We start from the raw sequence: 26,664 nt of genomic DNA, 5'->3' as shown, positions 1-26,664 counted from the left end.
ATGTTGCAATTGCTTCAGTCTTTCAACTACAAGTCAATGCACTCTCTGTGGCACCACAAAGTCATTGCAATTCTATGAAGACAAGAGGAACATTTCTGAAATGTTGAGCTTCTTTGTTCTACATCAAAGCAAACAAGTAGCACAACTTTCGACTCTGGTGGGACTCGAACCCACAACCTTTGAATTGCTCCAGCTTATCATCTAGAAGTCCAATGCGCTATCCATTGCGCCACAGAGCCTGCACACCCCATCTTGACCAAGAGTGACCAGTTTTCTGTGAAAACAAATGTTGCAAGTCTAAAAAAGAAGTCCTTACTAAAATATAATTGCATATTGATCAAACCAAAGGCACCGCTGGGATTCAAACCCAGGATCTCCTGTTTACTAGACAGGCACTTTAACCAACTAAGCCACGGCGCCACACGTCTTCTGTACAACGTGTAGATCATTACAATGTTCAAGGGAAACCGGGCTGATTTTTCTCACTGGAGTAAAATCTTGTACCAATGACAAACAGAACTTTTCTAAGTAAGACCCACAGTTTTCTCCAAAAAAGTCAGAAATCAACTCAAACAAGATGTTGCAATTGCTTCAGTCTTTCAACTACAAGTCAATGCACTCTCTGTGGCAACACAAAGTCATTGTAATTCTATGAAGACAAGTGGAATAATTCTGAAATGTTGAGCTTCTTTGTTCTACATCAAAAGCAAATAATCAGCACAACTTTCGACCCTGGTGGGACTCGAACCCACAACCTTTGAATTGCACCATCTTATCATCTAGAAGTCCAATGCGCTATCCATTGCGCCACAGAGCCTGCACACCCCATCTTGACCAAGAGTGACCAGTTTTCTGTGAAAACAAATGTTGCAAGTCTAAAAAAGAAGTCCTGACTAAAAGATCATTGCATATAGATCAAACCAAGGCACCGCTGGGATTCGAACCCAGGATCTCCTGTTTACTAGACAGGCACTTTAACCAACTAAGCCACGGCGCCTCGCACCTTCATTTCAAGGTGTAGATCATTACAATGTTCAAGGGAAACTGGTCCTGATTTTTCTCATTGGAGTAAAATCTTGTACCAACAGCAAACGGAACTTTTCTAAGTAAGACCCACAGTTTTCTCCAAAAAAAGTCAGAAATCAACTCAAACAAGATGTTGCAATTGCTTCAGTCTTTCAACTACAAGTCAATGCACTCTCTGTGGCACCACAAAGTCATTGCAATTCTATGAAGACAAGAGGAATATTTCTGAAATGTTGAGCTTCTTTGTTCTGCATCAAAGCAAACAACTAGCACAACTTTCTACTCTGGTGGGACTCGAACCCACAACCTTTGAATTGCTCCAGCTTATCATCTAGAAGTCCAATGCACTATCCATTGCGCCACAGAGCCTGCACACCCTATCTTGACCAAGAGTGACCAGTTTTCTGTGAAAACAAATGTTGCAAGTCTAAAAAAGAAGTCCTGACTAAAAGATCATTGCATATTGATCAAACCAAGGCACCCCTGGGATTTGAACCCAGGATCTCCTGTTTACTAGACAGGCACTTTAACCAACTAAGCCACGGCGCCTCGCACCTTCATTTCAAGGTGTAGATCGTTACAATGTTCAAGGGAAACTGGTCCTGATTTTTCTCATTGGAGTAAAATCTTGTACCAACAGCAAACAGAACTTTTCTAAGTAAGACCCACAGTTTTCTCCAAAAAAAGTCAGAAATCAACTCAAACAAGATGTTGCAATTGCTTCAGTCTTTCAACTACAAGTCAATGCACTCTCTGTGGCACCACAAAGTCATTGCAATTCTATGAAGACAAGAGGAATATTTCTGAAATGTTGAGCTTCTTTGTTCTGCATCAAAGCAAACAACTAGCACAACTTTCTACTCTGGTGGGACTCGAACCCACAACCTTTGAATTGCTCCAGCTTATCATCTAGAAGTCCAATGCACTATCCATTGCGCCACAGAGCCTGCACACCCTATCTTGACCAAGAGTGACCAGTTTTCTGTGAAAACAAATGTTGCAAGTCTAAAAAAGAAGTCCTGACTAAAAGATCATTGCATATTGATCAAAACAAGGCACCGCTGGGATTTGAACCCAGGATCTCCTGTTTACTAGACAGGCACTTTAACCAACTAAGCCACGGCGCCTCGCACCTTCATTTCAAGGTGTAGATCGTTACAATGTTCAAGGGAAACTGGTCCTGATTTTTCTCATTGGAGTAAAATCTTGTACCAACAGCAAACAGAACTTTTCTAAGTAAGACCCACAGTTTTCTCCAAAAAAAGTCAGAAATCAACTCAAACAAGATGTTGCAATTGCTTCAGTCTTTCAACTACAAGTCAATGCACTCTCTGTGGCACCACAAAGTCATTGCAATTCTATGAAGACAAGAGGAATATTTCTGAAATGTTGAGCTTCTTTGTTCTGCATCAAAGCAAACGATAAGCACAACTTTCGACTCTGGTGGGACTCGAACCCACAACCTTTGAATTGCTCCAGCTTATCATCTAGAAGTCCAGTGCGCTATCCATTGCGCCACAGAGCCTGCACACTCCAAGATGACCAAGAGTGACCAGTTTTCTGTGAAAACAAATGTTGCAAGTCTAAAAAAGAAGTCCTTACTAAAAGATAATTGCATATTGATCAAACCAAAGCCACCGCTGGGATTCGAACCCAGGATCTCCTGTTTACTAGACAGGCACTTTAACCAACTAAGCCACGGCGCCACACGTCTTCTGTACAACGTGTAGATCATTACAATGTTCAAGGGAAACCGGGCTGATTTTTCTCACTGGAGTAAAATCTTGTACCAACGACAAACAGAACTTTTCTAAGTAAGACCCACAGTTTTCTCCAAAAAAGTCAGAAATCAACTCAAACAAGATGTTGCAATTGCTTCAGTCTTTCAACTACAAGTCAATGCACTCTCTGTGGCAACACAAAGTCATTGTAATTCTATGAAGACAAGTGGAATAATTCTGAAATGTTGAGCTTCTTTGTTCTACATCAAAAGCAAATAATCAGCACAACTTTCGACTCTGGTGGGACTCGAACCCACAACCTTTGAATTGCTCCATCTTATCATCTAGAAGTCCAATGCGCTATCCATTGCGCCACAGAGCCTGCACACCCCATCTTGACCAAGAGTGACCAGTTTTCTGTGAAAACAAATGTTGCAAGTCTAAAAAAGAAGTCCTTACTAAAATATAATTGCATATTGATCAAACCAAAGGCACCGCTGGGATTCGAAACCAGGATCTCCTGTTTACTAGACAGGCACTTTAACCAACTAAGCCACGGCGCCACACGTCTTCTTTACAACGTGTAGATCATTACAATGTTCAAGGGAAACCGGGCTGATTTTTCTCACTGGAGTAAAATCTTGTACCAACGACAAACAGAACTTTTCTAAGTAAGACCCACAGTTTTCTCCAAATAAGTCAGAAATCAACTCAAACAAGATGTTGCAATTGCTTCAGTCTTTCAACTACAAGTCAATGCACTCTCTGTGGCACCACAAAGTCATTGCAATTCTATGAAGACAAGAGGAATATTTCTGAAATGTTGAGCTTCTTTGTTCTGCATCAAAGCAAACAATAAGCACAACTTTCGACTCTGGTGGGACTCGAACCCACAACCTTTGAATTGCTCCAGCTTATCATCTAGAAGTCCAATGCGCTATCCATTGCGCCACAGAGCCTGCACACCCCATCTTGACCAAGAGTGACCAGTTTTCTGTGAAAACAAATGTTGCAAGTCTAAAAAAGAAGTCCTGACTAAAAGATCATTGCATATAGATCAAACCAAGGCACCGCTGGGATTCGAACCCAGGATCTCCTGTTTACTAGACAGGCACTTTAACCAACTAAGCCACGGCGCCTCGCACCTTCATTTCAAGGTGTAGATCATTACAATGTTCAAGGGAAACTGGTCCTGATTTTTCTCATTGGAGTAAAATCTTGTACCAACAGCAAACGGAACTTTTCTAAGTAAGACCCACAGTTTTCTCCAAAAAAAGTCAGAAATCAACTCAAACAAGATGTTGCAATTGCTTCAGTCTTTCAACTACAAGTCAATGCACTCTCTGTGGCACCACAAAGTCATTGCAATTTTATGAAGACAAGAGGAATATTTCTGAAATGTTGAGCTTCTTTGTTCTGCATCAAAGCAAACAACTAGCACAACTTTCTACTCTGGTGGGACTCGAACCCACAACCTTTGAATTGCTCCAGCTTATCATCTAGAAGTCCAATGCACTATCCATTGCGCCACAGAGCCTGCACACCCTATCTTGACCAAGAGTGACCAGTTTTCTGTGAAAACAAATGTTGCAAGTCTGAAAAAGAAGTCCTGACTAAAAGATCATTGCATATTGATCAAACCAAGGCACCGCTGGGATTTGAACCCAGGATCTCCTGTTTACTAGACAGGCACTTTAACCAACTAAGCCACGGCGCCTCGCACCTTCATTTCAAGGTGTAGATCGTTACAATGTTCAAGGGAAACTGGTCCTGATTTTTCTCATTGGAGTAAAATCTTGTACCAACAGCAAACAGAACTTTTCTAAGTAAGACCCACAGTTTTCTCCAAAAAAAGTCAGAAATCAACTCAAACAAGATGTTGCAATTGCTTCAGTCTTTCAACTACAAGTCAATGCACTCTCTGTGGCACCACAAAGTCATTGCAATTCTATGAAGACAAGAGGAATATTTCTGAAATGTTGAGCTTCTTTGTTCTGCATCAAAGCAAACAACTAGCACAACTTTCTACTCTGGTGGGACTCGAACCCACAACCTTTGAATTGCTCCAGCTTATCATCTAGAAGTCCAATGCACTATCCATTGCGCCACAGAGCCTGCACACCCTATCTTGACCAAGAGTGACCAGTTTTCTGTGAAAACAAATGTTGCAAGTCTAAAAAAGAAGTCCTGACTAAAAGATCATTGCATATTGATCAAACCAAGGCACCGCTGGGATTTGAACCCAGGATCTCCTGTTTACTAGACAGGCACTTTAACCAACTAAGCCACGGCGCCTCGCACCTTCATTTCAAGGTGTAGATCGTTACAATGTTCAAGGGAAACTGGTCCTGATTTTTCTCATTGGAGTAAAATCTTGTACCAACAGCAAACAGAACTTTTCTAAGTAAGACCCACAGTTTTCTCCAAAAAAAGTCAGAAATCAACTCAAACAAGATGTTGCAATTGCTTCAGTCTTTCAACTACAAGTCAATGCACTCTCTGTGGCACCAAAAAGTCATTGCAATTCTATGAAGACAAGAGGAATATTTCTGAAATGTTGAGCTTCTTTGTTCTGCATCAAAGCAAACAATAAGCACAACTTTCGACTCTGGTGGGACTCGAACCCACAACCTTTGAATTGCTCCAGCTTATCATCTAGAAGTCCAATGCGCTATCCATTGCGCCACAGAGCCTGCACACTCCAAGATGACCAAGAGTGACCAGTTTTCTGTGAAAACAAATGTTGCAAGTCTAAAAAAGAAGTCCTTACTAAAAGATAATTGCATATTGATCAAACCAAAGGCACCGCTGGGATTCGAACCCAGGATCTCCTGTTTACTAGACAGGCACTTTAACCAACTAAGCCACGGCGCCACACGTCTTCTGTACAACGTGTAGATCATTACAATGTTCAAGGGAAACCGGGCTGATTTTTCTCACTGGAGTAAAATCTTGTACCAACGACAAACAGAACTTTTCTAAGTAAGACCCACAGTTTTCTCCAAAAAAGTCAGAAATCAACTCAAACAAGATGTTGCAATTGCTTCAGTCTTTCAACTACAAGTCAATGCACTCTCTGTGGCAACACAAAGTCATTGTAATTCTATGAAGACAAGTGGAATAATTCTGAAATGTTGAGCTTCTTTGTTCTACATCAAAAGCAAATAATCAGCACAACTTTCGACTCTGGTGGGACTCGAACCCACAACCTTTGAATTGCTCCATCTTATCATCTAGAAGTCCAATGCGCTATCCATTGCGCCACAGAGCCTGCACACCCCATCTTGTCCAAGAGTGACCAGTTTTCTGTGAAAACAAATGTTGCAAGTCTAAAAAAGAAGTCCTGACTAAAAGATCATTGCATATTGATCAAACCAAGGCACCGCTGGGATTCGAACACAGGATCTCCTGTTTACTAGACAGGCACTTTAACCAACTAAGCCACGGCGACACACACCTTCCGTTCAAGGTGTAGATCATTACAATGTTCAAGGGAAACCGGGCTGATTTTTCTCATTGGAGTAAAATCTTGTACCAACAGCAAACGGAACTTTTCTAAGTAAGACCCACAGTTTTCTCCAAAAAAAGTCAGAAATCAACTCAAACAAGATGTTGCAATTGCTTCAGTCTTTCAACTACAAGTCAATGCACTCTCTGTGGCACCACAAAGTCATTGCAATTCTATGAAGACAAGAGGAACATTTCTGAAATGTTGAGCTTCTTTGTTCTACATCAAAGCAAACAAGTAGCACAACTTTCGACTCTGGTGGGACTCGAACCCACAACCTTTGAATTGCTCCAGCTTATCATCTAGAAGTCCAATGCGCTATCCATTGCGCCACAGAGCCTGCACACCCCATCTTGACCAAGAGTGACCAGTTTTCTGTGAAAACAAATGTTGCAAGTCTAAAAAAGAAGTCCTTACTAAAATATAATTGCATATTGATCAAACCAAAGGCACCGCTGGGATTCGAACCCAGGATCTCCTGTTTACTAGACAGGCACTTTAACCAACTAAGCCACGGCGCCACACGTCTTCTTTACAACGTGTAGATCATTACAATGTTCAAGGGAAACCGGGCTGATTTTTCTCACTGGAGTAAAATCTTGTACCAACGACAAACAGAACTTTTCTAAGTAAGACCCACAGTTTTCTCCAAATAAGTCAGAAATCAACTCAAACAAGATGTTGCAATTGCTTCAGTCTTTCAACTACAAGTCAATGCACTCTCTGTGGCAACACAAAGTCATTGTAATTCTATGAAGACAAGTGGAATAATTCTGAAATGTTGAGCTTCTTTGTTCTACATCAAAAGCAAATAATCAGCACAACTTTCGACTCTGGTGGGACTCGAACCCACAACCTTTGAATTGCTCCATCTTATCATCTAGAAGTCCAATGCGCTATCCATTGCCCCACAGAGCCTGCACACCCCATCTTGACCAAGAGTGACCAGTTTTCTGTGAAAACAAATGTTGCAAGTCTAAAAAAGAAGTCCTGACTAAAAGATCACTGCATATTGATCAAACCAAGGCACCGCTGGGATTCGAACCCAGGATCTCCTGTTTACTAGACAGGCACTTTAACCAAATAAGCCACGGCGCCACACACCTTCCGTTCAAGGTGTAGATCATTACAATGTTCAAGGGAAACCGGGCTGATTTTTCTCATTGGAGTAAAATCTTGTACCAACAGCAAACGGAACTTTTCTAAGTAAGACCCACAGTTTTCTCCAAAAAAAGTCAGAAATCAACTCAAACAAGATGTTGCAATTGCTTCAGTCTTTCAACTACAAGTCAATGCACTCTCTGTGGCACCACAAAGTCATTGCAATTCTATGAAGACAAGAGGAACATTTCTGAAATGTTGAGCTTCTTTGTTCTACATCAAAGCAAACAAGTAGCACAACTTTCGACTCTGGTGGGACTCGAACCCACAACCTTTGAATTGCTCCAGCTTATCATCTAGAAGTCCAATGCGCTATCCATTGCGCCACAGAGCCTGCACACCCCATCTTGACCAAGAGTGACCAGTTTTCTGTGAAAACAAATGTTGCAAGTCTAAAAAAGAAGTCCTTACTAAAATATAATTGCATATTGATCAAACCAAAGGCACCGCTGGGATTCGAACCCAGGATCTCCTGTTTACTAGACAGGCACTTTAACCAACTAAGCCACGGCGCCACACGTCTTCTTTACAACGTGTAGATCATTACAATGTTCAAGGGAAACCGGGCTGATTTTTCTCACTGGAGTAAAATCTTGTACCAACGACAAACAGAACTTTTCTAAGTAAGACCCACAGTTTTCTCCAAATAAGTCAGAAATCAACTCAAACAAGATGTTGCAATTGCTTCAGTCTTTCAACTACAAGTCAATGCACTCTCTGTGGCACCACAAAGTCATTGCAATTCTATGAAGACAAGAGGAATATTTCTGAAATGTTGAGCTTCTTTGTTCTGCATCAAAGCAAACAACTAGCACAACTTTCTACTCTGGTGGGACTCGAACCCACAACCTTTGAATTGCTCCAGCTTATCATCTAGAAGTCCAATGCACTATCCATTGCGCCACAGAGCCTGCACACCCCATCTTGACCAAGAGTGACCAGTTTTCTGTGAAAACAAATGTTGCAAGTCTAAAAAAGAAGTCCTGACTAAAAGATCATTGCATATTGATCAAACCAAGGCACCGCTGGGATTCGAACCCAGGATCTCCTGTTTACTAGACAGGCACTTTAACCAACTAAGCCACGGCGCCACACACCTTCCGTTCAAAGGTGTAGATCATTACAATGTTCAAGGGAAACCGGGCTGATTTTTCTCATTGGAGTAAAATCTTGTACCAACAGCAAACGGAACTTTTCTAAGTAAGACCCACAGTTTTCTCCAAAAAAGTCAGAAATCAACTCAAACAAGATGTTGCAATTGCTTCAGTCTTTCAACTACAAGTCAATGCACTCTCTGTGGCACCACAAAGTCATTGCAATTCTATGAAGACAAGAGGAACATTTCTGAAATGTTGAGCTTCTTTGTTCTACATCAAAGCAAACAAGTAGCACAACTTTCGACTCTGGTGGGACTCGAACCCACAACCTTTGAATTGCTCCAGCTTATCATCTAGAAGTCCAATGCGCTATCCATTGCGCCACAGAGCCTGCACACCCCATCTTGACCAAGAGTGACCAGTTTTCTGTGAAAACAAATGTTGCAAGTCTAAAAAAGAAGTCCTTACTAAAATATAATTGCATATTGATCAAACCAAAGGCACCGCTGGGATTCGAACCCAGGATCTCCTGTTTACTAGACAGGCACTTTAACCAACTAAGCCACGGCGCCACACACCTTCCGTTCAAGGTGTAGATCATTACAATGTTCAAGGGAAACTGGTCCTGATTTTTCTCATTGGAGTAAAATCTTGTACCAACAGCAAACAGAACTTTTCTAAGTAAGACCCACAGTTTTCTCCAAAAAAAGTCAGAAATCAACTCAAACAAGATGTTGCAATTGCTTCAGTCTTTCAACTACAAGTCAATGCACTCTCTGTGGCACCACAAAGTCATTGCAATTCTATGAAGACAAGAGGAACATTTCTGAAATGTTGAGCTTCTTTGTTCTACATCAAAGCAAACAAGTAGCACAACTTTCGACTCTTGTGGGACTCGAACCCACAACCTTTGAATTGCTCCAGCTTATCATCTAGAAGTCCAATGCGCTATCCATTGCGCCACAGAGCCTGCACACCCCATCTTGACCAAGAGTGACCAGTTTTCTGTGAAAACAAATGTTGCAAGTCTAAAAAAGAAGTCCTTAATAAAATATAATTGCATATTGATCAAACCAAAGGCACCGCTGGGATTCGAACCCAGGATCTACTGTTTACTAGACAGGCACTTTAACCAACTAAGCCACGGCGCCACACGTCTTCTGTACAACGTGTAGATCATTACAATGTTCAAGGGAAACCGGGCTGATTTTTCTCACTGGAGTAAAATCTTGTACCAACAGCAAAGAGAACTTTTCTAAGTAAGACCCACAGTTTTCTCCAAAAAAAGTCAGAAATCAACTCAAACAAGATGTTGCAATTGCTTCAGTCTTTCAACTACAAGTCAATGCACTCTCTGTGGCAACACAAAGTCATTGTAATTCTATGAAGACAAGTGGAATAATTCTGAAATGTTGAGCTTCTTTGTTCTACATCAAAAGCAAATAATCAGCACAACTTTCGACTCTGGTGGGACTCGAACCCACAACCTTTGAATTGCTCCATCTTATCATCTAGAAGTCCAATGCGCTATCCATTGCGCCACAGAGCCTGCACACCCCATCTTGACCAAGAGTGACCAGTTTTCTGTGAAAACAAATGTTGCAAGTCTAAAAAAGAAGTCCTTACTAAAATATAATTGCATATTGATCAAACCAAAGGCACCGCTGGGATTCGAACCCAGGATCTCCTGTTTACTAGACAGGCACTTTAACCAACTAAGCCACGGCGCCACACGTCTTCTTTACAACGTGTAGATCATTACAATGTTCAAGGGAAACCGGGCTGATTTTTCTCACTGGAGTAAAATCTTGTACCAACGACAAACAGAACTTTTCTAAGTAAGACCCACAGTTTTCTCCAAAAAAAGTCAGAAATCAACTCAAACAAGATGTTGCAATTGCTTCAGTCTTTCAACTACAAGTCAATGCACTCTCTGTGGCACCACAAAGTCATTGCAATTCTATGAAGACAAGAGGAATATTTCTGAAATGTTGAGCTTCTTTGTTCTGCATCAAAGCAAACAACTAGCACAACTTTCTACTCTGGTGGGACTCGAACCCACAACCTTTGAATTGCTCCAGCTTATCATCTAGAAGTCCAATGCACTATCCATTGCGCCACAGAGCCTGCACACCCCATCTTGACCAAGAGTGACCAGTTTTCTGTGAAAACAAATGTTGCAAGTCTAAAAAAGAAGTCCTGACTAAAAGATCATTGCATATTGATCAAACCAAGGCACCGCTGGGATTCGAACCCAGGATCTCCTGTTTACTAGACAGGCATTTTAACCAACTAAGCCACGGCGCCACACACCTTCCGTTCAAGGTGTAGATCATTACAATGTTCAAGGGAAACTGGTCCTGATTTTTCTCATTGGAGTAAAATCTTGTACCAACAGCAAACGGAACTTTTCTAAGTAAGACCCACAGTTTTCTCCAAAAAAAGTCAGAAATCAACTCAAACAAGATGTTGCAATTGCTTCAGTCTTTCAACTACAAGTCAATGCACTCTCTGTGGCACCACAAAGTCATTGCAATTCTATGAAGACAAGAGGAATATTTCTGAAATGTTGAGCTTCTTTGTTCTGCATCAAAGCAAACAAAAAGCACAACTTTCGACTCTGGTGGGACTCGAACCCACAACCTTTGAATTGCTCCAGCTTAGCATCTAGAAGTCCAATGCGCTATCCATTGCGCCACAGAGCCTGCACACCCCATCTTGACCAAGAGTGACCAGTTTTCTGTGAAAACAAATGTTGCAAGTCTAAAAAAGAAGTCCTGACTAAAATATAATTGCATATTGATCAAACCAAAGGCACCGCTGGGATTCGAACCCAGGATCTCCTGTTTACTAGACAGGCACTTTAACCAACTAAGCCACGGCGCCACGCGTCTTCTTTACAACGTGTAGATCATTACAATGTTCAAGGGAAACCGGGCTGATTTTTCTCACTGGAGTAAAATCTTGTACCAACGACAAACAGAACTTTTCTAAGTAAGACCCACAGTTTTCTCCAAATAAGTCAGAAATCAACTCAAACAAGATGTTACAATTGCTTCAGTCTTTCAACTACAAGTCAATGCACTCTCTGTGGCACCACAAAGTCATTGCAATTCTATGAAGACAAGAGGAATATTTCTAAAATGTTGAGCTTCTTTGTTCTGCATCAAAGCAAACAACTAGCACAACTTTCTACTCTGGTGGGACTCGAACCCACAACCTTTGAATTGCTCCAGCTTATCATCTAGAAGTCCAATGCACTATCCATTGCGCCACAGAGCCTGCACACCCCATCTTGACCAAGAGTGACCAGTTTTCTGTGAAAACAAATGTTGCAAGTCTAAAAAAGAAGTCCTGACTAAAAGATCATTGCATATTGATCAAACCAAGGCACCGCTGGGATTCGAACCCAGGATCTCCTGTTTACTAGACAGGCACTTTAACCAACTAAGCCACGGCGCCACACACCTTCCGTTCAAGGTGTAGATCATTACAATGTTCAAGGGAAACCGGGCTGATTTTTCTCATTGGAGTAAAATCTTGTACCAACAGCAAACGGAACTTTTCTAAGTAAGACCCACAGTTTTCTCCAAAAAAAGTCAGAAATCAACTCAAACAAGATGTTGCAATTGCTTCAGTCTTTCAACTACAAGTCAATGCACTCTCTGTGGCACCACAAAGTCATTGCAATTCTATGAAGACAAGAGGAATATTTCTGAAATGTTGAGCTTCTTTGTTCTGCATCAAAGCAAACAATAAGCACAACTTTCAACTCTGGTGGGACTCGAACCCACAACCTTTGAATTGCTCCAGCTTATCATCTAGAAGTCCAATGCGCTATCCATTGCGCCACAGAGCCTGCACACTCCAAGATGACCAAGAGTGACCAGTTTTCTGTGAAAACAAATGTTGCAAGTCTAAAAAAGAAGTCCTTACTAAAAGATAATTGCATATTGATCAAACCAAAGGCACCACTGGGATTCAAACCCAGGATCTCCTGTTTACTAGACAGGCACTTTAACCAACTAAGCCACAGCGCCACACGTCTTCTGTACAACGTGTAGATCATTACAATGTTCAAGGGAAACTGGTCCTGATTTTTCTCATTGGAGTAAAATCTTGTACCAACAGCAAACGGAACTTTTCTAAGTAAGACCCACAGTTTTCTCCAAAAAAAAGTCAGAAATCAACTCAAACAAGATGTTGCAATTGCTTCAGTCTTTCAACTACAAGTCAATGCACTCTCTGTGGCACCACAAAGTCATTGAAATTCTATGAAGACAAGAGGAATATTTCTGAAATGTTGAGCTTCTTTGTTCTGCATCAAAGCAAACAACTAGCACAACTTTCGACTCTGGTGGGACTCGAACCCACAACCTTTGAATTGCTCCATCTTATCATCTAGAAGTCCAATACGCTGTCCATTGCGCCACAGAGCCTGCACACACCATCTTGACCAAGAGTGACCAGTTTTCTGTGAAAACAAATGTTGCAAGTCTAAAAAAGAAGTCCTGACTAAAAGATCATTGCATATTGATCAAACCAAGGCACCGCTGGGATTCGAACCCAGGATCTCCTGTTTACTAGACAGGCACTTTAACCAACTAAGCAACGGAGCCACACACTTTCCATTCAAGGTGTAGATCATTACAATGTTCAAGGGAAACTGGTCCTGATTTTTCTCACTGGAGTAAAATCTTGTACCAACAGCAAACGGAACTTTTCTAAGTAAGACCCACAGTTTTCTCCAAAAAAAGTCAGAAATCAACTCAAACAAGATGTTGCAATTGCTTCAGTCTTTCAACTACAAGTCAATGCACTCTCTGTGGCACCACAAAGTCATTGAAATTCTATGAAGACAAGAGGAATATTTCTGAAATGTTGAGCTTCTTTGTTCTGCATCAAAGCAAACAATAAGCACACCTTTCGACTCTGGTGGGACTCGAACCCACAACCTTTGAATTGCTCCAGCTTATCATCTAGAAGTCCAATGCGCTATCCATTGCGCCACAGAGCCTGCACACTCCAAGATGACCAAGAGTGACCAGTTTTCTGTGAAAACAAATGTTGCAAGTCTAAAAAAGAAGTCCTTACTAAAAGATAATTGCATATTGATCAAACCAAAGGCACCGCTGGGATTCGAACCCAGGATCTCCTGTTTACTAGACAGGCACTTTAACCAACTAAGCCACGGCGCCACACACCTTCCGTTCAAGGTGTAGATCATTACAATGTTCAAGGGAAACTGGTCCTGATTTTTCTCATTGGAGTAAAATCTTGTACCAACAGCAAACAGAACTTTTCTAAGTAAGACCCACAGTTTTCTCCAAAAAAAGTCAGAAATCAACTCAAACAAGATGTTGCAATTGCTTCAGTCTTTCAACTACAAGTCAATGCACTCTCTGTGGCACCACAAAGTCATTGCAATTCTATGAAGACAAGAGGAACATTTCTGAAATGTTGAGCTTCTTTGTTCTACATCAAAGCAAACAAGTAGCACAACTTTCGACTCTTGTGGGACTCGAACCCACAACCTTTGAATTGCTCCAGCTTATCATCTAGAAGTCCAATGCGCTATCCATTGCGCCACAGAGCCTGCACACCCCATCTTGACCAAGAGTGACCAGTTTTCTGTGAAAACAAATGTTGCAAGTCTAAAAAAGAAGTCCTTAATAAAATATAATTGCATATTGATCAAACCAAAGGCACCGCTGGGATTCGAACCCAGGATCTACTGTTTACTAGACAGGCACTTTAACCAACTAAGCCACGGCGCCACACGTCTTCTGTACAACGTGTAGATCATTACAATGTTCAAGGGAAACCGGGCTGATTTTTCTCACTGGAGTAAAATCTTGTACCAACAGCAAACAGAACTTTTCTAAGTAAGACCCACAGTTTTCTCCAAAAAAAGTCAGAAATCAACTCAAACAAGATGTTGCAATTGCTTCAGTCTTTCAACTACAAGTCAATGCACTCTCTGTGGCAACACAAAGTCATTGTAATTCTATGAAGACAAGTGGAATAATTCTGAAATGTTGAGCTTCTTTGTTCTACATCAAAAGCAAATAATCAGCACAACTTTCGACTCTGGTGGGACTCGAACCCACAACCTTTGAATTGCTCCAGCTTATCATCTAGAAGTCCAATGCGCTATCCATTGCGCCACAGAGCCTGCACACCCCATCTTGACCAAGAGTGACCAGTTTTCTGTGAAAACAAATGTTGCAAGTCTAAAAAAGAAGTCCTTACTAAAATATAATTGCATATTGATCAAACCAAAGGCACCGCTGGGATTCGAACCCAGGATCTCCTGTTTACTAGACAGGCACTTTAACCAACTAAGCCACGGCGCCACACGTCTTCTTTGCAACGTGTAGATCATTACAATGTTCAAGGGAAACCGGGCTGATTTTTCTCACTGGAGTAAAATCTTGTACCAACGACAAACAGAACTTTTCTAAGTAAGACCCACAGTTTTCTCCAAATAAGTCAGAAATCAACTCAAACAAGATGTTGCAATTGCTTCAGTCTTTCAACTACAAGTCAATGCACTCTCTGTGGCACCACAAAGTCATTGCAATTCTATGAAGACAAGAGGAATATTTCTGAAATGTTGAGCTTCTTTGTTCTGCATCAAAGCAAACAACTAGCACAACTTTCTACTCTGGTGGGACTCGAACCCACAACCTTTGAATTGCTCCAGCTTATCATCTAGAAGTCCAATGCACTATCCATTGCGCCACAGAGCCTGCACACCCCATCTTGACCAAGAGTGACCAGTTTTCTGTGAAAACAAATGTTGCAAGTCTAAAAAAGAAGTCCTGACTAAAAGATCATTGCATATTGATCAAACCAAGGCACCGCTGGGATTCGAACCCAGGATCTCCTGTTTACTAGACAGGCATTTTAACCAACTAAGCCACGGCGCCACACACCTTCCGTTCAAGGTGTAGATCATTACAATGTTCAAGGGAAACTGGTCCTGATTTTTCTCATTGGAGTAAAATCTTGTACCAACAGCAAACGGAACTTTTCTAAGTAAGACCCACAGTTTTCTCCAAAAAAAGTCAGAAATCAACTCAAACAAGATGTTGCAATTGCTTCAGTCTTTCAACTACAAGTCAATGCACTCTCTGTGGCACCACAAAGTCATTGCAATTCTATGAAGACAAGAGGAATATTTCTGAAATGTTGAGCTTCTTTGTTCTGCATCAAAGCAAACAACTAGCACAACTTTCTACTCTGGTGGGACTCGAACCCACAACCTTTGAATTGCTCCAGCTTATCATCTAGAAGTCCAATGCACTATCCATTGCGCCACAGAGCCTGCACACCCCATCTTGACCAAGAGTGACCAGTTTTCTGTGAAAACAAATGTTGCAAGTCTAAAAAAGAAGTCCTGACTAAAAGATCATTGCATATTGATCAAACCAAGGCACCGCTGGGATTCGAACCCAGGATCTCCTGTTTACTAGACAGGCATTTTAACCAACTAAGCCACGGCGCCACACACCTTCCGTTCAAGGTGTAGATCATTACAATGTTCAAGGGAAACTGGTCCTGATTTTTCTCATTGGAGTAAAATCTTGTACCAACAGCAAACGGAACTTTTCTAAGTAAGACCCACAGTTTTCTCCAAAAAAAGTCAGAAATCAACTCAAACAAGATGTTGCAATTGCTTCAGTCTTTCAACTACAAGTCAATGCACTCTCTGTGGCACCACAAAGTCATTGCAATTCTATGAAGACAAGAGGAATATTTCTGAAATGTTGAGCTTCTTTGTTCTGCATCAAAGCAAACAAAAAGCACAACTTTCGACTCTGGTGGGACTCGAACCCACAACCTTTGAATTGCTCCAGCTTATCATCTAGAAGTCCAATGCGCTATCCATTGCGCCACAGAGCCTGCACACCCCATCTTGACCAAGAGTGACCAGTTTTCTGTGAAAACAAATGTTGCAAGTCTAAAAAAGAAGTCCTGACTAAAATATAATTGCATATTGATCAAACCAAAGGCACCGCTGGGATTCGAACCCAGGATCTCCTGTTTACTAGACAGGCACTTTAACCAACTAAGCCACGGCGCCACGCGTCTTCTATACAACGTGTAGATCATTACAATGTTCAAGGGAAACCGGGCTGATTTTTCTCACTGGAGTAAAATCTTGTACCAACGACAAACAGAACTTTTCTAAGTAAGACCCACAGTTTTCTCCAAATAAGTCAGAAATCAACTCAAACAAGATGTTACAATTGCTTCAGTCTTTCAACTACAAGTCAATGCACTCTCTGTGGCACCACAAAGTCATTGCAATTCTATGAAGACAAGAGGAATATTTCTGAAATGTTGAGCTTCTTTGTTCTACATCAAAAGCAAATAATCAGCACAACTTTCGACTCTGGTGGGACTCGAACCCACAACCTTTGAATTGCTCCATCTTATCATCTAGAAGTCCAATGCGCTATCCATTGCGCCACAGAGCCTGCACACCCCATCTTGACCAAGAGTGACCAGTTTTCTGTGAAAACAAATGTTGCAAGTCTAAAAAAGAAGTCCTGACTAAAAGATCATTGCATATTGATCAAACCAAGGCACCGCTGGGATTCGAACCCAGGATCTCCTGTTTACTAGACAGGCACTTTAACCAACTAAGCCACGGCGCCACACACCTTCCGTTCAAGGTGTAGATCATTACAATGTTCAAGGGAAACCGGGCTGATTTTTCTCATTGGAGTAAAATCTTGTACCAACAGCAAACGGAACTTTTCTAAGTAAGACCCACAGTTTTCTCCAAAAAAAGTCAGAAATCAACTCAAACAAGATGTTGCAATTGCTTCAGTCTTTCAACTACAAGTCAATGCACTCTCTGTGGCACCACAAAGTCATTGCAATTCTATGAAGACAAGAGGAATATTTCTGAAATGTTGAGCTTCTTTGTTCTGCATCAAAGCAAACAAAAAGCACAACTTTCGACTCTGGTGGGACTCGAACCCACAACCTTTGAATTGCTCCAGCTTATCATCTAGAAGTCCAATGCGCTATCCATTGCGCCACAGAGCCTGCACACTCCAAGATGACCAAGAGTGACCAGTTTTCTGTGAAAACAAATGTTGCAAGTCTAAAAAAGAAGTCCTTACTAAAAGATAATTGCATATTGATCAAACCAAAGGCACCGCTGGGATTCAAACCCAGGATCTCCTGTTTACTAGACAGGCACTTTAACCAACTAAGCCACAGCGCCACACTTCTTCTGTACAACGTGTAGATCATTACAATGTTCAAGGGAAACTGGTCCTGATTTTTCTCATTGGAGTAAAATCTTGTACCAACAGCAAACGGAACTTTTCTAAGTAAGACCCACAGTTTTCTCCAAAAAAAGTCAGAAATCAACTCAAACAAGATGTTGCAATTGCTTCAGTCTTTCAACTACAAGTCAATGCACTCTCTGTGGCACCACAAAGTCATTGAAATTCTATGAAGACAAGAGGAATATTTCTGAAATGTTGAGCTTCTTTGTTCTGCATCAAAGCAAACAACTAGCACAACTTTCGACTCTGGTGGGACTCGAACCCACAACCTTTGAATTGCTCCATCTTATCATCTAGAAGTCCAATACGCTATCCATTGCGCCACAGAGACTGCACACACCATCTTGACCAAGAGTGACCAGTTTTCTGTGAAAACAAATGTTGCAAGTCTAAAAAAGAAGTCCTGACTAAAAGATCATTGCATATTGATCAAACCAAGGCACCGCTGGGATTCGAACCCAGGATCTCCTGTTTACTAGACAGGCACTTTAACCAACTAAGCCACGGAGCCACACACTTTCCATTCAAGGTGTAGATCATTACAATGTTCAAGGGAAACTGGTCCTGATTTTTCTCATTGGAGTAAAATCTTGTACCAACAGCAAACGGAACTTTTCTAAGTAAGACCCACAGTTTTCTCCAAAAAAAGTCAGAAATCAACTCAAACAAGATGTTGCAATTGCTTCAGTCTTTCAACTACAAGTCAATGCACTCTCTGTGGCACCACAAAGTCATTGAAATTCTATGAAGACAAGAGGAATATTTCTGAAATGTTGAGCTTCTTTGTTCTGCATCAAAGCAAACAATAAGCACACCTTTCGACTCTGGTGGGACTCGAACCCACAACCTTTGAATTGCTCCAGCTTATCATCTAGAAGTCCAATGCGCTATCCATTGCGCCACAGAGCCTGCACACTCCAAGATGACCAAGAGTGACCAGTTTTCTGTGAAAACAAATGTTGCAAGTCTAAAAAAGAAGTCCTTACTAAAAGATAATTGCATATTGATCAAACCAAAGGCACCGCTGGGATTCGAACCCAGGATCTCCTGTTTACTAGACAGGCACTTTAACCAACTAAGCCACGGCGCCTCACGTCTTCTGTACAACGTGTAGATCATTACAATGTTCAAGGGAAACCGGGCTGATTTTTCTCACTGGAGTAAAATCTTGTACCAATGACAAACAGAACTTTTCTAAGTAAGACCCACAGTTTTCTCCAAAAAAGTCAGAAATCAACTCAAACAAGATGTTGCAATTGCTTCAGTCTTTCAACTACAAGTCAATGCACTCTCTGTGGCAACACAAAGTCATTGTAATTCTATGAAGACAAGTGGAATAATTCTGAAATGTTGAGCTTCTTTGTTCTACATCAAAAGCAAATAATTAGCACAACTTTCAACTCTGGTGGGACTTGAACCCACAACCTTTGAATTGCTCCATCTTATCATCTAGAAGTCCAATGCGCTATCCATTGCGCCACAGAGCCTGCACACCCCATCTTGACCAAGAGTGACCAGTTTTCTGTGAAAACAAATGTTGCAAGTCTAAAAAAGAAGTCCTGACTAAAAGATCATTGCATATAGATCAAACCAAGGCACCGCTGGGATTCGAACCCAGGATCTCCTGTTTACTAGACAGGCATTTTAACCAACTAAGCCACGGCGCCACACACCTTCCGTTCAAGGTGTAGATCATTACAATGTTCAAGGGAAACTGGTCCTGATTTTTCTCATTGGAGTAAAATCTTGTACCAACAGCAAACGGAACTTTTCTAAGTAAGACCCACAGTTTTCTCCAAAAAAAGTCAGAAATCAACTCAAACAAGATGTTGCAATTGCTTCAGTCTTTCAACTACAAGTCAATGCACTCTCTGTGGCACCACAAAGTCATTGCAATTCTATGAAGACAAGAGGAATATTTCTGAAATGTTGAGCTTCTTTGTTCTGCATCAAAGCAAACAAAAAGCACAACTTTCGACTCTGGTGGGACTCGAACCCACAACCTTTGAATTGCTCCAGCTTATCATCTAGAAGTCCAATGCGCTATCCATTGCGCCACAGAGCCTGCACACCCCATCTTGACCAAGAGTGACCAGTTTTCTGTGAAAACAAATGTTGCAAGTCTAAAAAAGAAGTCCTGACTAAAATATAATTGCATATTGATCAAACCAAAGGCACCGCTGGGATTCGAACCCAGGATCTCCTGTTTACTAGACAGGCACTTTAACCAACTAAGCCACGGCGCCACGCGTCTTCTATACAACGTGTAGATCATTACAATGTTCAAGGGAAACCGGGCTGATTTTTCTCACTGGAGTAAAATCTTGTACCAACGACAAACAGAACTTTTCTAAGTAAGACCCACAGTTTTCTCCAAATAAGTCAGAAATCAACTCAAACAAGATGTTACAATTGCTTCAGTCTTTCAACTACAAGTCAATGCACTCTCTGTGGCACCACAAAGTCATTGCAATTCTATGAAGACAAGAGGAATATTTCTGAAATGTTGAGCTTCTTTGTTCTACATCAAAAGCAAATAATCAGCACAACTTTCGACTCTGGTGGGACTCGAACCCACAACCTTTGAATTGCTCCATCTTATCATCTAGAAGTCCAATGCGCTATCCATTGCGCCACAGAGCCTGCACACCCCATCTTGACCAAGAGTGACCAGTTTTCTGTGAAAACAAATGTTGCAAGTCTAAAAAAGAAGTCCTGACTAAAAGATCATTGCATATTGATCAAACCAAGGCACCGCTGGGATTCGAACCCAGGATCTCCTGTTTACTAGACAGGCACTTTAACCAACTAAGCCACGGCGCCACACACCTTCCGTTCAAGGTGTAGATCATTACAATGTTCAAGGGAAACCGGGCTGATTTTTCTCATTGGAGTAAAATCTTGTACCAACAGCAAACGGAACTTTTCTAAGTAAGACCCACAGTTTTCTCCAAAAAAAGTCAGAAATCAACTCAAACAAGATGTTGCAATTGCTTCAGTCTTTCAACTACAAGTCAATGCACTCTCTGTGGCACCACAAAGTCATTGCAATTCTATGAAGACAAGAGGAATATTTCTGAAATGTTGAGCTTCTTTGTTCTGCATCAAAGCAAACAACTAGCACAACTTTCTACTCTGGTGGCACTCGAACCCACAACCTTTGAATTGCTCCAGCTTATCATCTAGAAGTCCAATGCACTATCCATTGCGCCACAGAGCCTGTACACCCCATCTTGACCAAGAGTGACCAGTTTTCTGTGAAAACAAATGTTGCAAGTCTAAAAAAGAAGTCCTGACTAAAAGATCATTGCATATTGATCAAACCAAGGCACCGCTGGGATTCGAACCCAGGATCTCCTGTTTACTAGACAGGCACTTTAACCAACTAAGCCACGGCGCCACACACCTTCCGTTCAAGGTGTAGATCATTACAATGTTCAAGGGAAACCGGGCTGATTTTTCTCATTGGAGTAAAATCTTGTACCAACAGCAAACGGAACTTTTCTAAGTAAGACCCACAGTTTTCTCCAAAAAAAGTCAGAAATCAACTCAAACAAGATGTTGCAATTGCTTCAGTCTTTCAACTACAAGTCAATGCACTCTCTGTGGCACCACAAAGTCATTGCAATTCTATGAAGACAAGAGGAATATTTCTGAAATGTTGAGCTTCTTTGTTCTGCATCAAAGCAAACAAAAAGCACAACTTTCGACTCTGGTGGGACTTGAACCCACAACCTTTGAATTGCTCCAGCTTATCATCTAGAAGTCCAATGCGCTATCCATTGCGCCACAGAGCCTGCACACTCCAAGATGACCAAGAGTGACCAGTTTTCTGTGAAAACAAATGTTGCAAGTCTAAAAAAGAAGTCCTTACTAAAAGATAATTGCATATTGATCAAACCAAAGGCACCACTGGGATTCAAACCCAGGATCTCCTGTTTACTAGACAGGCACTTTAACCAACTAAGCCACAGCGCCACACTTCTTCTGTACAACGTGTAGATCATTACAATGTTCAAGGGAAACTGGTCCTGATTTTTCTCATTGGAGTAAAATCTTGTACCAACAGCAAACGGAACTTTTCTAAGTAAGACCCACAGTTTTCTCCAAAAAAAGTCAGAAATCAACTCAAACAAGATGTTGCAATTGCTTCAGTCTTTCAACTACAAGTCAATGCACTCTCTGTGGCACCACAAAGTCATTGAAATTCTATGAAGACAAGAGGAATATTTCTGAAATGTTGAGCTTCTTTGTTCTGCATCAAAGCAAACAACTAGCACAACTTTCGACTCTGGTGGGACTCGAACCCACAACCTTTGAATTGCTCCATCTTATCATCTAGAAGTCCAATACGCTATCCATTGCGCCACAGAGCCTGCACACACCATCTTGACCAAGAGTGACCAGTTTTCTGTGAAAACAAATGTTGCAAGTCTAAAAAAGAAGTCCTGACTAAAAGATCATTGCATATTGATCAAACCAAGGCACCGCTGGGATTCGAACCCAGGATCTCCTGTTTACTAGACAGGCACTTTAACCAACTAAGCCACGGAGCCACACACTTTCCATTCAAGGTGTAGATCATTACAATGTTCAAGGGAAACTGGTCCTGATTTTTCTCATTGGAGTAAAATCTTGTACCAACAGCAAACGGAACTTTTCTAAGTAAGACCCACAGTTTTCTCCAAAAAAAGTCAGAAATCAACTCAAACAAGATGTTGCAATTGCTTCAGTCTTTCAACTACAAGTCAATGCACTCTCTGTGGCACCACAAAGTCATTGAAATTCTATGAAGACAAGAGGAATATTTCTGAAATGTTGAGCTTCTTTGTTCTGCATCAAAGCAAACAATAAGCACACCTTTCGACTCTGGTGGGACTCGAACCCACAACCTTTGAATTGCTCCAGCTTATCATCTAGAAGTCCAATGCGCTATCCATTGCGCCACAGAGCCTGCACACTCCAAGATGACCAAGAGTGACCAGTTTTCTGTGAAAACAAATGTTGCAAGTCTAAAAAAGAAGTCCTTACTAAAAGATAATTGCATATTGATCAAACCAAAGGCACCGCTGGGATTCGAACCCAGGATCTCCTGTTTACTAGACAGGCACTTTAACCAACTAAGCCACGGCGCCTCACGTCTTCTGTACAACGTGTAGATCATTACAATGTTCAAGGGAAACCGGGCTGATTTTTCTCACTGGAGTAAAATCTTGTACCAATGACAAACAGAACTTTTCTAAGTAAGACCCACAGTTTTCTCCAAAAAAGTCAGAAATCAACTCAAACAAGATGTTGCAATTGCTTCAGTCTTTCAACTACAAGTCAATGCACTCTCTGTGGCAACACAAAGTCATTGTAATTCTATGAAGACAAGTGGAATAATTCTGAAATGTTGAGCTTCTTTGTTCTACATCAAAAGCAAATAATTAGCACAACTTTCAACTCTGGTGGGACTTGAACCCACAACCTTTGAATTGCTCCATCTTATCATCTAGAAGTCCAATGCGCTATCCATTGCGCCACAGAGCCTGCACACCCCATCTTGACCAAGAGTGACCAGTTTTCTGTGAAAACAAATGTTGCAAGTCTAAAAAAGAAGTCCTGACTAAAAGATCATTGCATATAGATCAAACCAAGGCACCGCTGGGATTCGAACCCAGGATCTCCTGTTTACTAGACAGGCACTTTAACCAACTAAGCCACGGCCCACACACCTTCCGTTCAAGGTGTAGATCATTACAATGTTCAAGGGAAACTGGTCCTGATTTTTCTCATTGGAGTAAAATCTTGTACCAACAGCAAACGGAACTTTTCTAAGTAAGACCCACAGTTTTCTCCAAAAAAAGTCAGAAATCAACTCAAACAAGATGTTGCAATTGCTTCAGTCTTTCAACTACAAGTCAATGCACTCTCTGTGGCACCACAAAGTCATTGCAATTCTATGAAGACAAGAGGAATATTTCTGAAATGTTGAGCTTCTTTGTTCTGCATCAAAGCAAACAACTAGCACAACTTTCGACTCTGGTGGGACTCGAACCCACAACCTTTGAATTGCTTCATCTTATCATCTAGAAGTCCAATGCGCTATCCATTGCGCCACAGAGCCTGCACACCAAAAGATTACCAAGAGTGACCAGTTTTCTGTGAAAACAAATGTTGCAAGTCTAAAAAAGAAGTCCTTACTAAAAGATAATTGCATATTGATCAAACCAAAGGCACCGCAGGGATTCCACCCAGGATCTCCTGTTTACTAGACAGGCACTTTAACCAACTAAGCCACGGCGCCACACGTCTTCTGTACAACGTGTAGATCATTACAATGTTCAAGGGAAACCGGGCTGATTTTTCTCACTGGAGTAAAATCTTGTACCAACGACAAACAGAACTTTTCTAAGTAAGACCCACAGTTTTCTCCAAAAAAGTCAGAAATCAACTCAAACAAGATGTTGCAATTGCTTCAGTCTTTCAACTACAAGTCAATGCACTCTCTGTGGCACCACAAAGTCATTGTAATTCTATGAAGACAAGCGGAATAATTCTGAAATGTTGAGCTTCTTTGTTCTACATCAAAAGCAAATAATCAGCACAACTTTCGACTCTGGTGGGACTCGACCCCACAACCTTTGAATTGCTCCAGCTTATCATCTAGAAGTCCAATGCGCTATCCATTGCGCCACAGAGCCTGCACACCCCTTCATCACCAAGACTGACCAATTTTCTGTGAAAAAAAAGTTGCAAGTATAAAAAAGAAGTCCTTACTAAAAGATAATTGCCTATTGATCAAACCAAAGGCACCGCTGAGATTCGAACCCAGGATCTCCTGTTACCTGGACAGGCACTTTAACCAATTAAGCCACGGCGCCACACACCTTCCGTTCAAGGTGTAGATCATTACAATGTTCAAGGGAAACCGGGCTGATTTTTCTCACTGGAGTAAAATCTTGTACCAACAGCAAACAGAACTTTTCTAAGTAAGACCCACAGTTTTCTCCAGAAAAGTCAGAAATCAACTCAAACAAGATGTTGCAACTGCATCAGTCTTTCAACTACAAGTCAATGCACTCTCTGTGGCACCACAAAGTCATTGTAATTCTATGAAGACAAGTGGAATAATTCTGAAATGTTGAGCTTCTTTGGTCTACATCAAAAGCAAATAATCAGCACAACTTTCGACTCTGGTGGGACTCGAACCCACAACCTTTGAATTGCTCCATCTTATCATCTAGAAGTCCAATGCGCTATCCATTGCGCCACAGAGCCTGCACACCCCATCTTGAATAAGAGTGACCAGTTTTCTGTGAAAACAAATGTTGCAAGTCTAAAAAAGAAGTCCTGACTAAAAGATCATTGCATATTGATCAAACCAAGGCACCGCTGGGTTTCGAACCCAGGATCTCCTGTTTACTAGACAGGCACTTTAACCAACTAAGCCACGGCGCCACACGCCTTCTGTTCAAGGTGTAGATCATTACAATGTTCAAGGGAAACTGGTCATGATTTTTCTCATTGGAGTAAAATCTTGTACCAACAGCAAACAGAACTTTTCTAAGTAAGACCCACAGTTTTCTCCAAAAAAAGTCAGAAATCAACTCAAACAAGATGTTGCAATTGCTTCAATCTTTCAACTACAAGTCAATGCACTCTCTGTGGCACCACAAAGTCATTGCAATTCTATGAAGACAAGAGGAATAATTCTGAAATGTTGAGCTTCTTTGTTCTGCATCAAAGCAAACAACTAGCACAACTTTCGACTCTGGTGGGACTCGAACCCACAACCTTTGAATTGCTCCATCTTATCATCTAGAAGACCAATGCGCTGTCCATTGCGCCACAGAGCCTGTACTCCCCATCTTGACCAAGAGTGACCAGTTTTCTGTGAAAACAAATGTTGCAAGTCTAAAAAAGAAGTCCTGACTAAAAGATCATTGCATATTGATCAAACCAAGGCACCGCTGGGATTCGAACCCAGGATCTCCTGTTTACTAGACAGGCACTTTAACCAAATAAGCCACGGCGCCACACGCCTTCCGTTCAAGGTGTAGATCATTACAATGTTCAAGGGAAACTGGTCCTGATTTTTCTCATTGGAGTAAAATCTTGTACCAACAGCAAACAGAACTTTTCTAAGTAAGACCCACAGTTTTCTCCAAAAAAAGTCAGAAATCAACTCAAACAAGATGTTGCAATTGCTTCAGTCTTTCAACTACAAGTCAATGCACTCTCTGTGGCACCACAAAGTCATTGCAATTCTATGAAGACAAGAGGAAAATTTCTGAAATGTTGAGCTTCTTTGTTCTGCATCAAAGCAAACAATAAGCACAGCTTTCGACTCTGATGGGACTCGAACCCACAACCTTTGAATTGCTCCAGCTTATCATCTAGAAGTCCAATGCGCTATCCATTGCGCCACAGAGCCTGCACACTCCAAGATGACCAAGAGTGACCAGTTTTCTGTGAAAACAAATGTTGCAAGTCTAAAAAAGAAGTCCTTACTAAAAGATAATTGCATATTGATCAAACCAAAGGCACCGCTGGGATTCAAACCCAGGATCTCCTGTTTACTAGACAGGCACTTTAACCAACTAAGCCACGGCGCCACACGTCTTCTGTACAACGTGTAGATCATTACAATGTTCAAGGGAAACCGGGCTGATTTTTCTCACTGGAGTAAAATCTTGTACCAACGACAAACAGAACTTTTCTAAGTAAGACCCACAGTTTTCTCCAAAAATGTCAGAAATCAACTCAAACAAGATGTTGCAATTGCTTCAGTCTTTCAACTACAAGCACTCTCTGTGGCACCACAAAGTCATTGCAATTCTATGAAGACAAGAGGA

At 41.3% G+C, this 26,664-nt stretch overlaps 61 non-coding genes across 61 annotated transcripts; all 61 read right to left on the bottom strand.

Moving 5' to 3' along the window:
- Window positions 1-149: 149 nt before the first annotated feature.
- trnar-ucu (transfer RNA arginine (anticodon UCU)) lies at window positions 150-239 on the bottom strand. The gene is given in 2 exon segments: window positions 150-185; window positions 203-239. It is a non-coding gene; the product is annotated as a tRNA-Arg (tRNA).
- A 488-nt stretch (window positions 240-727) lies between these two features.
- Window positions 728-817, bottom strand: trnar-ucu (transfer RNA arginine (anticodon UCU)). The gene is given in 2 exon segments: window positions 728-763; window positions 781-817. It is a non-coding gene; the product is annotated as a tRNA-Arg (tRNA).
- Window positions 818-923: 106 nt separating this feature from the next.
- On the bottom strand, window positions 924-997 carry trnat-agu (transfer RNA threonine (anticodon AGU)). Its single transcript has one exon. It is a non-coding gene; the product is annotated as a tRNA-Thr (tRNA).
- Window positions 998-2,079: 1,082 nt separating this feature from the next.
- trnat-agu (transfer RNA threonine (anticodon AGU)) lies at window positions 2,080-2,153 on the bottom strand. Its single transcript has one exon. It is a non-coding gene; the product is annotated as a tRNA-Thr (tRNA).
- A 308-nt stretch (window positions 2,154-2,461) lies between these two features.
- Window positions 2,462-2,551, bottom strand: trnar-ucu (transfer RNA arginine (anticodon UCU)). Its single transcript is given in 2 exon segments — window positions 2,462-2,497; window positions 2,515-2,551. It is a non-coding gene; the product is annotated as a tRNA-Arg (tRNA).
- A 488-nt stretch (window positions 2,552-3,039) lies between these two features.
- Window positions 3,040-3,129, bottom strand: trnar-ucu (transfer RNA arginine (anticodon UCU)). The gene is given in 2 exon segments: window positions 3,040-3,075; window positions 3,093-3,129. It is a non-coding gene; the product is annotated as a tRNA-Arg (tRNA).
- Window positions 3,130-3,616: 487 nt separating this feature from the next.
- trnar-ucu (transfer RNA arginine (anticodon UCU)) lies at window positions 3,617-3,706 on the bottom strand. The gene is given in 2 exon segments: window positions 3,617-3,652; window positions 3,670-3,706. It is a non-coding gene; the product is annotated as a tRNA-Arg (tRNA).
- Window positions 3,707-3,812: 106 nt separating this feature from the next.
- Window positions 3,813-3,886, bottom strand: trnat-agu (transfer RNA threonine (anticodon AGU)). The gene has a single exon. It is a non-coding gene; the product is annotated as a tRNA-Thr (tRNA).
- A 504-nt stretch (window positions 3,887-4,390) lies between these two features.
- On the bottom strand, window positions 4,391-4,464 carry trnat-agu (transfer RNA threonine (anticodon AGU)). Its single transcript has one exon. It is a non-coding gene; the product is annotated as a tRNA-Thr (tRNA).
- Window positions 4,465-4,968: 504 nt separating this feature from the next.
- trnat-agu (transfer RNA threonine (anticodon AGU)) lies at window positions 4,969-5,042 on the bottom strand. The gene has a single exon. It is a non-coding gene; the product is annotated as a tRNA-Thr (tRNA).
- Window positions 5,043-5,350: 308 nt separating this feature from the next.
- On the bottom strand, window positions 5,351-5,440 carry trnar-ucu (transfer RNA arginine (anticodon UCU)). Its single transcript is given in 2 exon segments — window positions 5,351-5,386; window positions 5,404-5,440. It is a non-coding gene; the product is annotated as a tRNA-Arg (tRNA).
- Window positions 5,441-5,547: 107 nt separating this feature from the next.
- Window positions 5,548-5,621, bottom strand: trnat-agu (transfer RNA threonine (anticodon AGU)). Its single transcript has one exon. It is a non-coding gene; the product is annotated as a tRNA-Thr (tRNA).
- A 307-nt stretch (window positions 5,622-5,928) lies between these two features.
- Window positions 5,929-6,018, bottom strand: trnar-ucu (transfer RNA arginine (anticodon UCU)). Its single transcript is given in 2 exon segments — window positions 5,929-5,964; window positions 5,982-6,018. It is a non-coding gene; the product is annotated as a tRNA-Arg (tRNA).
- Window positions 6,019-6,505: 487 nt separating this feature from the next.
- On the bottom strand, window positions 6,506-6,595 carry trnar-ucu (transfer RNA arginine (anticodon UCU)). The gene is given in 2 exon segments: window positions 6,506-6,541; window positions 6,559-6,595. It is a non-coding gene; the product is annotated as a tRNA-Arg (tRNA).
- A 107-nt stretch (window positions 6,596-6,702) lies between these two features.
- On the bottom strand, window positions 6,703-6,776 carry trnat-agu (transfer RNA threonine (anticodon AGU)). Its single transcript has one exon. It is a non-coding gene; the product is annotated as a tRNA-Thr (tRNA).
- An 884-nt stretch (window positions 6,777-7,660) lies between these two features.
- Window positions 7,661-7,750, bottom strand: trnar-ucu (transfer RNA arginine (anticodon UCU)). The gene is given in 2 exon segments: window positions 7,661-7,696; window positions 7,714-7,750. It is a non-coding gene; the product is annotated as a tRNA-Arg (tRNA).
- A 107-nt stretch (window positions 7,751-7,857) lies between these two features.
- On the bottom strand, window positions 7,858-7,931 carry trnat-agu (transfer RNA threonine (anticodon AGU)). The gene has a single exon. It is a non-coding gene; the product is annotated as a tRNA-Thr (tRNA).
- A 502-nt stretch (window positions 7,932-8,433) lies between these two features.
- On the bottom strand, window positions 8,434-8,507 carry trnat-agu (transfer RNA threonine (anticodon AGU)). The gene has a single exon. It is a non-coding gene; the product is annotated as a tRNA-Thr (tRNA).
- Window positions 8,508-8,814: 307 nt separating this feature from the next.
- Window positions 8,815-8,904, bottom strand: trnar-ucu (transfer RNA arginine (anticodon UCU)). The gene is given in 2 exon segments: window positions 8,815-8,850; window positions 8,868-8,904. It is a non-coding gene; the product is annotated as a tRNA-Arg (tRNA).
- Window positions 8,905-9,011: 107 nt separating this feature from the next.
- trnat-agu (transfer RNA threonine (anticodon AGU)) lies at window positions 9,012-9,085 on the bottom strand. The gene has a single exon. It is a non-coding gene; the product is annotated as a tRNA-Thr (tRNA).
- Window positions 9,086-9,393: 308 nt separating this feature from the next.
- On the bottom strand, window positions 9,394-9,483 carry trnar-ucu (transfer RNA arginine (anticodon UCU)). The gene is given in 2 exon segments: window positions 9,394-9,429; window positions 9,447-9,483. It is a non-coding gene; the product is annotated as a tRNA-Arg (tRNA).
- Window positions 9,484-9,972: 489 nt separating this feature from the next.
- On the bottom strand, window positions 9,973-10,062 carry trnar-ucu (transfer RNA arginine (anticodon UCU)). The gene is given in 2 exon segments: window positions 9,973-10,008; window positions 10,026-10,062. It is a non-coding gene; the product is annotated as a tRNA-Arg (tRNA).
- A 107-nt stretch (window positions 10,063-10,169) lies between these two features.
- Window positions 10,170-10,243, bottom strand: trnat-agu (transfer RNA threonine (anticodon AGU)). The gene has a single exon. It is a non-coding gene; the product is annotated as a tRNA-Thr (tRNA).
- Window positions 10,244-11,128: 885 nt separating this feature from the next.
- On the bottom strand, window positions 11,129-11,218 carry trnar-ucu (transfer RNA arginine (anticodon UCU)). The gene is given in 2 exon segments: window positions 11,129-11,164; window positions 11,182-11,218. It is a non-coding gene; the product is annotated as a tRNA-Arg (tRNA).
- A 107-nt stretch (window positions 11,219-11,325) lies between these two features.
- Window positions 11,326-11,399, bottom strand: trnat-agu (transfer RNA threonine (anticodon AGU)). Its single transcript has one exon. It is a non-coding gene; the product is annotated as a tRNA-Thr (tRNA).
- A 502-nt stretch (window positions 11,400-11,901) lies between these two features.
- Window positions 11,902-11,975, bottom strand: trnat-agu (transfer RNA threonine (anticodon AGU)). Its single transcript has one exon. It is a non-coding gene; the product is annotated as a tRNA-Thr (tRNA).
- Window positions 11,976-12,282: 307 nt separating this feature from the next.
- Window positions 12,283-12,372, bottom strand: trnar-ucu (transfer RNA arginine (anticodon UCU)). The gene is given in 2 exon segments: window positions 12,283-12,318; window positions 12,336-12,372. It is a non-coding gene; the product is annotated as a tRNA-Arg (tRNA).
- Window positions 12,373-12,862: 490 nt separating this feature from the next.
- trnar-ucu (transfer RNA arginine (anticodon UCU)) lies at window positions 12,863-12,952 on the bottom strand. Its single transcript is given in 2 exon segments — window positions 12,863-12,898; window positions 12,916-12,952. It is a non-coding gene; the product is annotated as a tRNA-Arg (tRNA).
- Window positions 12,953-13,440: 488 nt separating this feature from the next.
- On the bottom strand, window positions 13,441-13,530 carry trnar-ucu (transfer RNA arginine (anticodon UCU)). Its single transcript is given in 2 exon segments — window positions 13,441-13,476; window positions 13,494-13,530. It is a non-coding gene; the product is annotated as a tRNA-Arg (tRNA).
- Window positions 13,531-13,637: 107 nt separating this feature from the next.
- trnat-agu (transfer RNA threonine (anticodon AGU)) lies at window positions 13,638-13,711 on the bottom strand. The gene has a single exon. It is a non-coding gene; the product is annotated as a tRNA-Thr (tRNA).
- A 308-nt stretch (window positions 13,712-14,019) lies between these two features.
- trnar-ucu (transfer RNA arginine (anticodon UCU)) lies at window positions 14,020-14,109 on the bottom strand. The gene is given in 2 exon segments: window positions 14,020-14,055; window positions 14,073-14,109. It is a non-coding gene; the product is annotated as a tRNA-Arg (tRNA).
- A 489-nt stretch (window positions 14,110-14,598) lies between these two features.
- trnar-ucu (transfer RNA arginine (anticodon UCU)) lies at window positions 14,599-14,688 on the bottom strand. The gene is given in 2 exon segments: window positions 14,599-14,634; window positions 14,652-14,688. It is a non-coding gene; the product is annotated as a tRNA-Arg (tRNA).
- A 107-nt stretch (window positions 14,689-14,795) lies between these two features.
- Window positions 14,796-14,869, bottom strand: trnat-agu (transfer RNA threonine (anticodon AGU)). Its single transcript has one exon. It is a non-coding gene; the product is annotated as a tRNA-Thr (tRNA).
- A 1,462-nt stretch (window positions 14,870-16,331) lies between these two features.
- trnar-ucu (transfer RNA arginine (anticodon UCU)) lies at window positions 16,332-16,421 on the bottom strand. Its single transcript is given in 2 exon segments — window positions 16,332-16,367; window positions 16,385-16,421. It is a non-coding gene; the product is annotated as a tRNA-Arg (tRNA).
- Window positions 16,422-16,528: 107 nt separating this feature from the next.
- Window positions 16,529-16,602, bottom strand: trnat-agu (transfer RNA threonine (anticodon AGU)). Its single transcript has one exon. It is a non-coding gene; the product is annotated as a tRNA-Thr (tRNA).
- Window positions 16,603-16,909: 307 nt separating this feature from the next.
- trnar-ucu (transfer RNA arginine (anticodon UCU)) lies at window positions 16,910-16,999 on the bottom strand. Its single transcript is given in 2 exon segments — window positions 16,910-16,945; window positions 16,963-16,999. It is a non-coding gene; the product is annotated as a tRNA-Arg (tRNA).
- Window positions 17,000-17,105: 106 nt separating this feature from the next.
- trnat-agu (transfer RNA threonine (anticodon AGU)) lies at window positions 17,106-17,179 on the bottom strand. Its single transcript has one exon. It is a non-coding gene; the product is annotated as a tRNA-Thr (tRNA).
- A 307-nt stretch (window positions 17,180-17,486) lies between these two features.
- Window positions 17,487-17,576, bottom strand: trnar-ucu (transfer RNA arginine (anticodon UCU)). Its single transcript is given in 2 exon segments — window positions 17,487-17,522; window positions 17,540-17,576. It is a non-coding gene; the product is annotated as a tRNA-Arg (tRNA).
- A 489-nt stretch (window positions 17,577-18,065) lies between these two features.
- Window positions 18,066-18,155, bottom strand: trnar-ucu (transfer RNA arginine (anticodon UCU)). The gene is given in 2 exon segments: window positions 18,066-18,101; window positions 18,119-18,155. It is a non-coding gene; the product is annotated as a tRNA-Arg (tRNA).
- A 106-nt stretch (window positions 18,156-18,261) lies between these two features.
- Window positions 18,262-18,335, bottom strand: trnat-agu (transfer RNA threonine (anticodon AGU)). Its single transcript has one exon. It is a non-coding gene; the product is annotated as a tRNA-Thr (tRNA).
- A 308-nt stretch (window positions 18,336-18,643) lies between these two features.
- Window positions 18,644-18,733, bottom strand: trnar-ucu (transfer RNA arginine (anticodon UCU)). The gene is given in 2 exon segments: window positions 18,644-18,679; window positions 18,697-18,733. It is a non-coding gene; the product is annotated as a tRNA-Arg (tRNA).
- Window positions 18,734-18,840: 107 nt separating this feature from the next.
- trnat-agu (transfer RNA threonine (anticodon AGU)) lies at window positions 18,841-18,914 on the bottom strand. The gene has a single exon. It is a non-coding gene; the product is annotated as a tRNA-Thr (tRNA).
- Window positions 18,915-19,221: 307 nt separating this feature from the next.
- On the bottom strand, window positions 19,222-19,311 carry trnar-ucu (transfer RNA arginine (anticodon UCU)). The gene is given in 2 exon segments: window positions 19,222-19,257; window positions 19,275-19,311. It is a non-coding gene; the product is annotated as a tRNA-Arg (tRNA).
- Window positions 19,312-19,799: 488 nt separating this feature from the next.
- Window positions 19,800-19,889, bottom strand: trnar-ucu (transfer RNA arginine (anticodon UCU)). The gene is given in 2 exon segments: window positions 19,800-19,835; window positions 19,853-19,889. It is a non-coding gene; the product is annotated as a tRNA-Arg (tRNA).
- A 107-nt stretch (window positions 19,890-19,996) lies between these two features.
- trnat-agu (transfer RNA threonine (anticodon AGU)) lies at window positions 19,997-20,070 on the bottom strand. Its single transcript has one exon. It is a non-coding gene; the product is annotated as a tRNA-Thr (tRNA).
- A 307-nt stretch (window positions 20,071-20,377) lies between these two features.
- trnar-ucu (transfer RNA arginine (anticodon UCU)) lies at window positions 20,378-20,467 on the bottom strand. The gene is given in 2 exon segments: window positions 20,378-20,413; window positions 20,431-20,467. It is a non-coding gene; the product is annotated as a tRNA-Arg (tRNA).
- A 106-nt stretch (window positions 20,468-20,573) lies between these two features.
- Window positions 20,574-20,647, bottom strand: trnat-agu (transfer RNA threonine (anticodon AGU)). The gene has a single exon. It is a non-coding gene; the product is annotated as a tRNA-Thr (tRNA).
- Window positions 20,648-21,150: 503 nt separating this feature from the next.
- On the bottom strand, window positions 21,151-21,224 carry trnat-agu (transfer RNA threonine (anticodon AGU)). The gene has a single exon. It is a non-coding gene; the product is annotated as a tRNA-Thr (tRNA).
- A 307-nt stretch (window positions 21,225-21,531) lies between these two features.
- On the bottom strand, window positions 21,532-21,621 carry trnar-ucu (transfer RNA arginine (anticodon UCU)). Its single transcript is given in 2 exon segments — window positions 21,532-21,567; window positions 21,585-21,621. It is a non-coding gene; the product is annotated as a tRNA-Arg (tRNA).
- A 489-nt stretch (window positions 21,622-22,110) lies between these two features.
- trnar-ucu (transfer RNA arginine (anticodon UCU)) lies at window positions 22,111-22,200 on the bottom strand. Its single transcript is given in 2 exon segments — window positions 22,111-22,146; window positions 22,164-22,200. It is a non-coding gene; the product is annotated as a tRNA-Arg (tRNA).
- A 106-nt stretch (window positions 22,201-22,306) lies between these two features.
- Window positions 22,307-22,380, bottom strand: trnat-agu (transfer RNA threonine (anticodon AGU)). Its single transcript has one exon. It is a non-coding gene; the product is annotated as a tRNA-Thr (tRNA).
- A 308-nt stretch (window positions 22,381-22,688) lies between these two features.
- On the bottom strand, window positions 22,689-22,778 carry trnar-ucu (transfer RNA arginine (anticodon UCU)). Its single transcript is given in 2 exon segments — window positions 22,689-22,724; window positions 22,742-22,778. It is a non-coding gene; the product is annotated as a tRNA-Arg (tRNA).
- Window positions 22,779-22,885: 107 nt separating this feature from the next.
- On the bottom strand, window positions 22,886-22,959 carry trnat-agu (transfer RNA threonine (anticodon AGU)). Its single transcript has one exon. It is a non-coding gene; the product is annotated as a tRNA-Thr (tRNA).
- Window positions 22,960-23,266: 307 nt separating this feature from the next.
- On the bottom strand, window positions 23,267-23,356 carry trnar-ucu (transfer RNA arginine (anticodon UCU)). Its single transcript is given in 2 exon segments — window positions 23,267-23,302; window positions 23,320-23,356. It is a non-coding gene; the product is annotated as a tRNA-Arg (tRNA).
- A 487-nt stretch (window positions 23,357-23,843) lies between these two features.
- Window positions 23,844-23,933, bottom strand: trnar-ucu (transfer RNA arginine (anticodon UCU)). Its single transcript is given in 2 exon segments — window positions 23,844-23,879; window positions 23,897-23,933. It is a non-coding gene; the product is annotated as a tRNA-Arg (tRNA).
- Window positions 23,934-24,420: 487 nt separating this feature from the next.
- On the bottom strand, window positions 24,421-24,510 carry trnar-ucu (transfer RNA arginine (anticodon UCU)). Its single transcript is given in 2 exon segments — window positions 24,421-24,456; window positions 24,474-24,510. It is a non-coding gene; the product is annotated as a tRNA-Arg (tRNA).
- Window positions 24,511-24,616: 106 nt separating this feature from the next.
- Window positions 24,617-24,690, bottom strand: trnap-agg (transfer RNA proline (anticodon AGG)). The gene has a single exon. It is a non-coding gene; the product is annotated as a tRNA-Pro (tRNA).
- A 307-nt stretch (window positions 24,691-24,997) lies between these two features.
- Window positions 24,998-25,087, bottom strand: trnar-ucu (transfer RNA arginine (anticodon UCU)). The gene is given in 2 exon segments: window positions 24,998-25,033; window positions 25,051-25,087. It is a non-coding gene; the product is annotated as a tRNA-Arg (tRNA).
- A 106-nt stretch (window positions 25,088-25,193) lies between these two features.
- On the bottom strand, window positions 25,194-25,267 carry trnat-agu (transfer RNA threonine (anticodon AGU)). Its single transcript has one exon. It is a non-coding gene; the product is annotated as a tRNA-Thr (tRNA).
- Window positions 25,268-25,575: 308 nt separating this feature from the next.
- trnar-ucu (transfer RNA arginine (anticodon UCU)) lies at window positions 25,576-25,665 on the bottom strand. The gene is given in 2 exon segments: window positions 25,576-25,611; window positions 25,629-25,665. It is a non-coding gene; the product is annotated as a tRNA-Arg (tRNA).
- A 488-nt stretch (window positions 25,666-26,153) lies between these two features.
- Window positions 26,154-26,243, bottom strand: trnar-ucu (transfer RNA arginine (anticodon UCU)). Its single transcript is given in 2 exon segments — window positions 26,154-26,189; window positions 26,207-26,243. It is a non-coding gene; the product is annotated as a tRNA-Arg (tRNA).
- Window positions 26,244-26,664: the final 421 nt, after the last annotated feature.

This window comes from Astyanax mexicanus, chromosome 7, assembly GCF_023375975.1.
Source record: "Astyanax mexicanus isolate ESR-SI-001 chromosome 7, AstMex3_surface, whole genome shotgun sequence".
Lineage (NCBI taxonomy): Eukaryota > Metazoa > Chordata > Actinopteri > Characiformes > Acestrorhamphidae > Astyanax > Astyanax mexicanus.
This window is presented reverse-complemented; position numbering and strand designations above follow the sequence as displayed.